At 43.3% G+C, this 9,898-nt stretch overlaps 1 pseudogene; it reads left to right on the top strand.

The window, feature by feature from the left end:
- Positions 1-1,144: 1,144 nt before the first annotated feature.
- On the top strand, positions 1,145-2,740 carry LOC114113649 (T-complex protein 1 subunit epsilon-like; annotated as a pseudogene).
- The last annotated feature ends 7,158 nt before the right edge of the window (positions 2,741-9,898 follow it).

The following is a 9,898-nucleotide window of genomic DNA, read 5'->3' as shown; positions in this document are numbered from 1 at the left end:
TAGTCCAATGGGTCTCAAAGACTTGGACACAACTGAGCAACTAAGCACAGCATAATGATTATATGTATACAGTGAGGACTCCCACATAGACATCTCCAACTCTGACCTATCTCCTAAGCTCTAAGATTTACACTTTCAACCACATGTGTGCTAACTCACTTCAGTTGTGTCTGACTCTTTGTGACCCCATGGACTGTAGCCTGTCAGGCTCCTCTGTCCATGGGATTCTCCAGGCAAGAATACTGGAGTGGGTTGCCATTTCTTTCTCCAATTAGACCCCACACTTGTATGTATAATACCTATGTCAAACTCAACGTGTCTTAAAAAAAAAAAAAAAAAAGGCTTGCATTCCTTAGTATTTCCTATCTGTTTTTGCCTATTAGTCTAATCTCCTCAACTAGTATGACCTTTCAAAAATGTGAACCAGCCCATGTGAACCCTCCATGACCTACCATCACCTTAAAATTGAAATCGTGGTGCCATGGGGTACAGTCCTCTGACCTAGCCTCTGTGTCATCTCAGCTCCAATAAGTCTACCCTTTACTCACTCTCCTCCAACCCCTCTGCCCCACCTGCTTTTCCTAGAACCACTAAGCTCATCATTGACTCAACCCCTTACACTTTCTCTTCCTTATGCCTAAAATTCCCTTCCCATACCTTCACATGTCAGATTCCTTCTCACCATCAGGACCCTGTTCAGTGTCATCTTCTGAAAAAGATACATTTTAATCTATCTAAAAGTTCCCCACTCAAGTCACTCTGATCCCCAACTGTGTTTTATTTTATTCGTAGGACTAATCATATCTGAAATCATTACTTTATTGTTTGTTTATTGTCAATTCCCCTACATCTAGAATGTCAGGGACATGAGGGTATAAATTTTGCTTAACTTGTTTACTGTAAGAGTTCAGAACAGCACTTGGCACATAGCCTTTGACTATGTGGATCACAACAAACTGTGGAAAATTCTTAAAGAGATGAGAATACCAGACCACCTCATCTGCCTCCTGAGAAACCTGTATGCAGATCAAGAAGCAACAGATAGCCCTGAAGAGGAAGGTGGGCTCTGGGTTCTGGCATGGTCTCCGCCGGCTGAGGGAGAGTAACTCGCTACTGCATCTTGGGGACCGTGGGGACCCTTGACTTCGACAACTATGGCAGTCCTTTCCTCATCATCAAGGATCAGGACTGCAAGTCTCATCTTATGGTACTTGAGGCCCTCAAATTTCATATAATGGCAGCAAAGGCTGTAGCAAATACAATGAAAACATCACTTGGACCAAATGGGCTTGATAAGACGATGGTGAATAAGTATGGCCATGACTATGACCAATGATAGTGCCACCCTCTTAAGCATGATGAATGTTGACCATCAGATCACCAAGCTGATGGCTGAACTGTCCAAATCACAGGATGATGAGATGGAACCACAGGAGTGGTTGTCCTGTTGGAAAAGGCTGAGCAGCTGATGGACCTCCACATTCACCCAATCAGGATCACCGATGGCCAAGAGCAGGTCACCTGCATCACTATTGAGCACCTGGACAAGATCAGCAACAGTGTCCTTGACAACATGAAGAACACTGAGCCCCTGATCCAGACAGCAAAGACCATTCTGGGCTCCAAAGTAATTAACAGCTGTCACTGACAAATGACCTAGATCACTGTGAATGCCATCCTCACCGTGGCCGACATGCAGCTCAGGGACATTGACTTCCAGCTCATCAAGGTAGAAGGCAAGGTGGGTGAGTGGCTGAAGGACACCAAGCTGATCAAGGGCTTGATCATGGACAAGGACTTCAGTCATCTGCAGATGCCCAAGCAAGTGGAAGATGCTAAGGTTGCAATCCTCACATGTTTATTTGAGCCACTGAAACCAAAGATGAAGTAGAAGGTGGATGTGACATCTGTGGAAGATTTTAAAGCCCTTCAGAAGTACTGAAGGAGCACTTCTGTAAAGGAGAAGTTTGAAGGGATGATCCAGCACATTAAAGAAACTGGTGCTAATCTAGCTATTTGCCAGTGGGGCTTTGATGATGAAGCTAATCATTTACTTCTCCAGAATAACCTGTTGGCGGTCCACTAGGTTGAAGGATCTGAAATTGAGTTGATCGCCATCGCCATAGGTGGCCACATCATCCCTAGGTTTTCAGAGCTCACAGCTAAGAAGCTAGGCTTGCAGGTCTTGTGAAGGAGATCTCGTTTGGGACCACAAGAGACAAGAGGCTGGTCATCAAGCAGTGTAAGAACTCCAGAGCCGTCATCATTTTCATCAGAGGAGGAAATAAGATGATCATCAAGGAGGCCAAGCATTCCCGCCACGACGCTCTGTGTGTCATCCACAACCTCATCCAGGACAACCACATGGTATATTGCAGGGGCACTACCGAGATCGCTTGTGCCCTGGTGGTCAGCCAGGAGGTCGACCAGTGCCCAGCCCTGGAGCAGTAGGCCATGCACACCTTTGCCGAGGGACTGGTGGTCATCCCTATGGAGCTCACGGAGAACAGAGGCATGAACCCCATCCAGACCATGACTGAAATCCGGGCCAGACATGTGAAGGAGGTGAACCCCGCCCTCGGGGATTGGCTGTCTGCACAAGGGAACCAATAATATGAAACATCAACATGTCATAGAAACCTTGATCGGCAAAAAGCAGCAGATCTCTCTTGTAACACAAATGGTTAGAATGACTTTGAAGATTGACAACATCCATAAGCCTGGAGAATCTGAACAGTAAAGACAGAATTTAGAATAAAATGAGGAGTAAGATCCGCTGCTGCTGCTGCTGCTGCTGCTAAGTCGCATCAGTCCTGTCCGACTCTGGGTGACTCCATAGACGGCAGCCCACCAGGCTCCCTCGTCCCTGGGATTCTCCAGGCAAGAACACTGAAGTGGGTTGCCATTTCCTTCTCCAATGCATGAAAGTGAAAAGTGAGAGTGAAGTCGCTAAGTAAGTGTCCTGCTACTGTGACTAAATAAATGGGTGTCTTGTGCTGCATATACAGCTATTTATTGTTACCCCGTATCAGACACTGTGACAACAGTAGCTGTTTGGTAACCATAGTTTCACTTGTTCAAAGACATGCATGAAATTATAGAGTTATGATCTCACAAGGTTTTGTATTTGTTGTATTAAAGGGAACACTTTAAACAACCTTTATATTCTGCTCAAGTTAACAAACATTCACTAACATTCATCAAATGCCCTAATTGAAGAAGTTTGAGTTGATTTTTTTAAAAATAAGATGTAGAACCTGTTTTTAACAACTGTAAATGTTCAGTTTGTTCTCAAGATTTGCTTTAACGTTGAGGAATATCGGCTTGGTCCTATTAAATTTATTTAAATACTGACAAAAAAATAAAGAAGCAACAGCTAGAACGGCGTAGGCAACAACAGACTAATTCCAAATTGGGAAAGGAGTACATCAAGGCTGTATATTGTCACCCTGCTTATTTAACTTATATGCAGAGTACATCATGCAAAATGCCAGGCTGGATGAAGCACAAGCTGGAATCAAGATTGCTGGCAGAAATATCAATAACCTCAGATATGCAGATGACACAACCTTTATAGCAGAAAGGGAAGAAGAACTAAGGAGCCTTTTGATGAAAGTGAAAGAGGAGAGTGAAAAAGCTGGCTTAAAATTCAACATTTAAAAAACAAAGATCATGGCATCCGGTCCCATCACTTTATGGAAAATAGATAGGGAAACAATGGAAACAGTGACAGACTTTATTTTCTTGGGCTCCAAAATCACTGCAGATGGTGACTTCAGTCATGAAATTAAAAGACACTTGATCCTTAGAAGAAAAGCTATGGAAAACCTAGACAGCATATTAAAAAGCACAGACATTAGTTTACCCATAAAGGTCTGTCTAGTCAAAGCTATTTTTTCCAGTTGTCATGTATGGATGTGAGAGTTGAACCATAAAGAAAAGTGTGAAGTGAAAGTCACTTAGTCGTGTCTGACTCTTTGTGACCCCATGGACTGCAGCCCTGTCCTCTGTCCTTGGAATTCTCCAGGCAAGAACACTGGAGCGGGTTGCCATTTCCTTCTCCAGGAGATCTTCCCAACCCAGGAATTTAACCCAGGTCTCTCGCATTGCAGGCAGACTCTTTAATGACTGAGCCCATAAAGAAAGTCGAGTGCCGAAGAATTGATGCTTTTGAACTGTGGTCTTGGAGAAGACTCTTGAATGTCCCTTGGACTGAATGGAGATCAAACCAGTCAATCCTAAAGGAAATCAACCCTGAATATTCTTTGGAAGGACTGATGCTGAGGCTGAAACTCCAATACTTAGGCCACCTGATACAAAGAACCGACTCATTGGAAAAGACCCTGATGTTTGGAAAGATTGAAGGTGGGAGGAGAAGGGGATAACAGAGGATGAGATGATTGGATGGCATCACTGACTCGATGGACATGAGTCTGAGCAAGCTCTGGGAGTTGGTGATGGACAGGGAAGCCAGGCGTGCTGCAGTCCATGGGGTCACAAACAGTCGGGTATGACTGAGTGACTGAACTTACTGACTAGCACATAGTAGGCATACTACTTGGAATGAATGAATGAATGTTCAATAAACCATACAAACTGTATGGTAGTTCTAAGAAAGGTTTATGACCAGACTGCACTCTTCTGAAAGTAAACAACTGCTCATAGAGCCAGTAGTCATCAGCTTTGTAAGCAAATATTTAGATTTAGAACTAATGCATCCATACAGGCTTGCCTAGGCTACCAGTTGTATAGTCTGTATTAAGTATTAGCTAGCAAATCAAGTCGGAGAAGAGTCGGACACGACTGAGTGAATTCCCTTTCACTTTTCACTTTCGTGCATTGGAGAAGGAAATGGCAACCCACTCCAGCATTCTTGCCTTGAGAGTCCCAGGGACGGGGGAGCCTGGTGGGCTGCCGTCTATGGGGTCACACAGAGTCTGACACGACTGAAGCGATTTAGCAGCAGGAGCAGCAGCAGCAAATCAAGTATGTATCATTTCACACTACCTTCAGAACCTTTGAGTACTGGATAAAATATTTCCTTAGACAAGTAGACTATGACCTGAAATAATTATGTATATATATACACATATATATACATAATTACCAACAAGCCCTGACAAGGTGCAAAAAAACAACCAAAGCTGGAATTGAATGGCTGTCCTTCTTTGCTCTCTCCCTCTCCTTTTAAAGTGTAGAGCTTTTTGGAAAAGAAGCATTATATGAATTCAAAGCATTATCTTATCAAATCCCCATAATTATTTTAACCATGTGGCATAATCTGGGCACAGCCAGTGATTAAGCTGTGCCACAATTAAAACAATAACGTGAAACTAATTACAAAGAGCTAGACAGACTGTGCTATCTTTCTGCTTGGTGTCCGAATGTTACATAGAAGAATGTAATTCAACTCTGCAGACACCATCAAAATCTTCCAACATACTTTTAAATCCCTGACTGTCTAAGGGGTAGGTGGCATCAGGGAAGAATGGGGAATGACCAAAGAGTAGGAAACAGTCCTGAATGAAGTGCCAGCTTTTAGATCTTTAGATCTCCTCTGTTAGAGGAGAAAATAATTTAAAAAGGATTCCTGTGAAAATATTTTTTCCCTCTTCATAAAAACTGTGTAATCAGAAAGCCAGATAGCTTGGCCAGGCTACAGAAGCCATCTAAAAGTCAGAAAGACCTGGCTGATACATTCCCATTCAGACTAAAGTTACAATTATTTTCCTAGTCAGAGCAGGTGAGGGGAAGAAGCAGGAATCCAAGGGACAATGTTAAATTCATCATTTCACAGAGTTTTTCACACAAGGCCAATGGCATAAGCGAAATACTTTACATGTACACTTCCCTCTGTTAACAAATTATCTAAGTGTTATTTTTATTCATATTCAGTTAAGTTCAGTTCAGTTGCTCAGTCATGTCCAACTCTGTGACCCCATGAATCACAGGACGCCAGGCCTCCCTGTCCATCACTAACTCCCGAAGTTCACTCAGACTCACGTCCATTGAGTCAGTGATGCCATCCAGCCATCTCATCCTCTGTTGTCCCCTGCTCCTGCTCCCCCTGCCCCCAATCCCTCCCAGCATCAGAGTCTTTTCCAATGAGTCAACTCTTCGCATGAGGTGGCCAAAGTACTGGAGTTTCAGCTTTAGCATCATTCCTTCCAAAGAAATCCCAGGGCTGATCTCCTTCAGAATGGACTGGTTGGATTTCCTTGCAGTCCACGGGACTCTCAAGAGTCTTCTCCAACACCACAGTTCAAAAGCATCAATTCTTCGGTGCTCAGCCTTCTTCACAGTCCAACTCTCACATCCATACATGACCACTGGAAAAAACATAGCCTTGACTAGACAGACCTTAGTCAGCAAAGTAATGTCTCTGCTTTTGAATATGCTATCTAGATTGGTCATAACTTTTCTTCAAAGTGTCTTTGACACTTTTCTTCAAAAGTGTCTTTTAATTTCATGGCTGCAATCACCATCTGCAGTGATTTTGGAGCCCCCCAAAATAAAGTCTGACACTGTTACCACTGTTTCCCCATCTATCTCCCATGAAGGGATGGGACCAGATGCTATGATCTTCGTTTTCTGAATGTTGAGCTTTAAGCCAACTTTTTCACTCTCCACTTTCACTTTCAAGAGGCTTTTTAGTTGCTGTTCACTTTCTGCCTTAAGCGTGGTGTCATCTGCATATCTGAGGTTATTGATATTTCCCCCGGCAATCTTGACCTCCAGCTTGTGCTTCTTCCAGCCCAGCGTTTCTCATGATGTACTCTGCATAGAAGTTAAATAAGCAGGATGACAATATACAGTCTTGATGTACTCCTTTTCCTATTTGGAACTAGTCTGTTGTTCCATGTCCAATTCTAACTGTTGCTTCCTGACCTCCATATAGGTTTCTCAAGAGACAGGTCAGGTGGTCTGGTATTCCCATCTCTTTCAGAATTTTCCACAGTTTATTGTGATCCACACAGTTATTCTTATTCTGAACTAATGCTAGGAGATGCAGCCTATAACTCCATGGGCTAAATGGCTAAAGGAAAACACCAGCGTGAAAAATCTGGTCAATCACTAGCACATGGCTACAAAATAAACCAAATTGTTTTTTGTTTTTTGTTTTTTTTTTTTACCTCAGTTCAAGGCCACCCTGACACAACCATACAAATTGAATCACTCTGTGGGGTTATTCAAGAGAATGGGAGAATAAACTTTGGTAGAAGGTAAGTGTCAGGGCTTACTTTAGATCAGCTTGTCCTGGACCTACCGCATCTGCACTGTTTGGAAACCAGTTAGAAATGCAACTTCCAGAATCCTAACCCAGACCTCCTAACACAGAAATTCTGGAGGTGGGGGCCAGAAGTCTGGGTCTTAACAGACCCAGATGATTCTCAAATCATCAAACTGATGATTCTCAAACCTGCTCAAGCTTAAAAGTCACTGCTTTAAAAAAAAATTTTTTTTGTTGTGTTCAGCCACTCAGTCATGTTCGACTCTTTGTGACCCCATGGACTGCAGCACGCCAGTTTCCCCTGTCTTTCATCATCTACAACAGCTTTCTTTCTCAAACTCATGTCCATTGAATTGGTGATGCCATTCAACCATCTCATCCTCTGTCATGCCCTTCTCTGCCTTTAAAAAAATTTTATTTATGCATTAATATTTATGGCTGTGCTGGATCTTTGTTGCAGTGTTCAAGTGTAGGGAAAGAGCAAATTAGCCAAGATGGCATAGTCAGGCTCTCTCACCCCACAGCCCCTTGTTCTTGCCCCATGATTTGTAAATAATGATTATGTAACAGCTGAGATCATTTATAACATTGCACATGTGTGTCACAAGGTACTCGCTTGGCCACAGGCTACTTTTACTAAGTGAGTTCCATGTAGAAAGTGGCGGCATTTGCTGTTGCATCCCAGCTGTGTGTGTTGGGTCAAGCACGAGAGGAGAGAATGCAGTATGTCTACTGCTATGGCGGATGCACCAACCGAGAGAGAATACTGTTACAGTTGCTGCACCAGCCAGCAGAGAATAAAACATGTCTGTAGTTCCTACGGTTCCTTGAGTTTTCTTCCAGCGTCCCCGCTTGCACCTTATCTACAGTGGGTCCAACGAATGGTGCAATATGAACAGCAAGGCCACTGGCATCACGAACAGGATCAGCGATACATCAGGCTTCTCACTGCAGTGGCTTCTCTTGCTGTGGAGCACAGGCACTAGGGCAAGTGGGCTTCAGTAGTTGCAGCTCCTGGGCTCTAGAGCACAGTCTTCAGTAGTTGTGGAGCGCAGGCTGAATTGCTCTGTGGCATGTGGGATCTTCCTGGCCCAAGGGTTGAACTTATGTCTCTTGGACTGGCAGGCAGTTTCTTTACCACTGAGCCACCAGGGAAGCCCATCACTGCCTTTTTGTTATTATTGTTGTTCAGTTCAGTTCAGTTGAGTCGCTCAGTCATGTCCGACTCTTTGCAACTCCATGGACTGCAGCATGCCAGCCCTCCCTGCCCATCACCAACTCATGGAGTTTACTCAAGCTCATGTCCATTGAATCAGTGATGCCATCCAACCATCTCTCCTCTCTCCTCATCCATCCTCTTCTCCTCCCGCCTTCAATCTTTCCCCAGCATCAGGGTCTTTTCAAATTAGTCAGTTCTTTGAATTAGGTGGCCAAAGTATTAGAGTTTCAGCTTCAACATCAGTCCTTCCAATGAATGTTCAGGATTGATTTCCTTTAGGATGGACTAGTTAGGTCTCCTTGCAGTCCAAGGGACTCTCAAGAGTCTTCTCCAACATCACAGTTCAAAAGCATCAGTTCTTCAGTGCTCAGCTTTCTTTATAGTCCAACACTCACATCATAGCCTTGACCAGGAGGACCTTTTTTGGCAAAGTAACATCTCTGCTTTTTAATATGCTGTCTAGGTTGGTCATAATGTTCCTTCCAAGGAGTAAGCATCTTTTAATTTCATGGCTACAGTGGCTTAAAGTCAGCCACTCTTTCTATTGTTTCCCCATCTATTTGCCATGAAGCGTTGGGACTGGATGCCATGATCTTAGTTTTCTGAATGTTGAGCTTTAAGCCAACTTTTTCACTCCCCTCTTTCACTTTCATCATGAGGCTCTTTAGTTCTTCTTCACTTTCTGCCATAAGGGTGGTGTCATCTGCATATCTGAGGTTATTAGTATTTCTCCTGGCAATCTTGATTCCAGCTTGTGCTTCATCCAGCCCAGAGTTTCTCATGGCCTCCAGGCCTCCCTTTCTGCTCTAAACCTGACCTTCCCACATGCTAGATGTGTGAATAAAATACAAATAAAGTGCCAGTTAAACTCCCCTCTATATCTGGAGAGAGTATTTAGGTACACCCCACTGCAAAACCAAATCACTGAAGGAGAACTAGATTTCATGTCCTTTCACCAAGCAGATCTATGTTTTTAGGAAAAAATAACATAAGAGTATACATTGGATGTTATTAATAGAAGTAAATTGCAGGCTCTTTGATTGCTACTCATCTTGAATATCCTTCAATACCTGGCACTAACACTTTAGCTGTATTGGCAATCTATACATATTTGTTCGGATGAAAGAAGTAATATTTTTAACAGACTCCATGAAAGGTGGTTATCTTCACTTCTGTTTTCTCTCCAATGTCTTCCAGAGCACTGTCTCACCCATCTACATACACCATGTGTCACATGTCAGGCATAGGGCTAGAAACTAGAGAAAAATGCACAGGTGTGATATCTCCCTACCTGGCAGCATACAGTTTAGTAGAAGGCAATGCATTTGAATAACTAAGCCCAGAAGGAGATGCTAGTTGCTATGATGAAAGTGAGCATAGGATATGATATAAGACAAGAGGGTATATTCAAATCTACTTCTGAAAGTTCAATGGGGTATCTAGCAGCA

This window comes from Ovis aries, chromosome 3 (genome assembly GCF_016772045.2).
Source record: "Ovis aries strain OAR_USU_Benz2616 breed Rambouillet chromosome 3, ARS-UI_Ramb_v3.0, whole genome shotgun sequence".
NCBI lineage: Eukaryota > Metazoa > Chordata > Mammalia > Artiodactyla > Bovidae > Ovis > Ovis aries.
The sequence above is the reverse complement of the archived record's forward strand: the minus strand, read 5'-3'. Positions and strand labels throughout refer to the sequence as shown.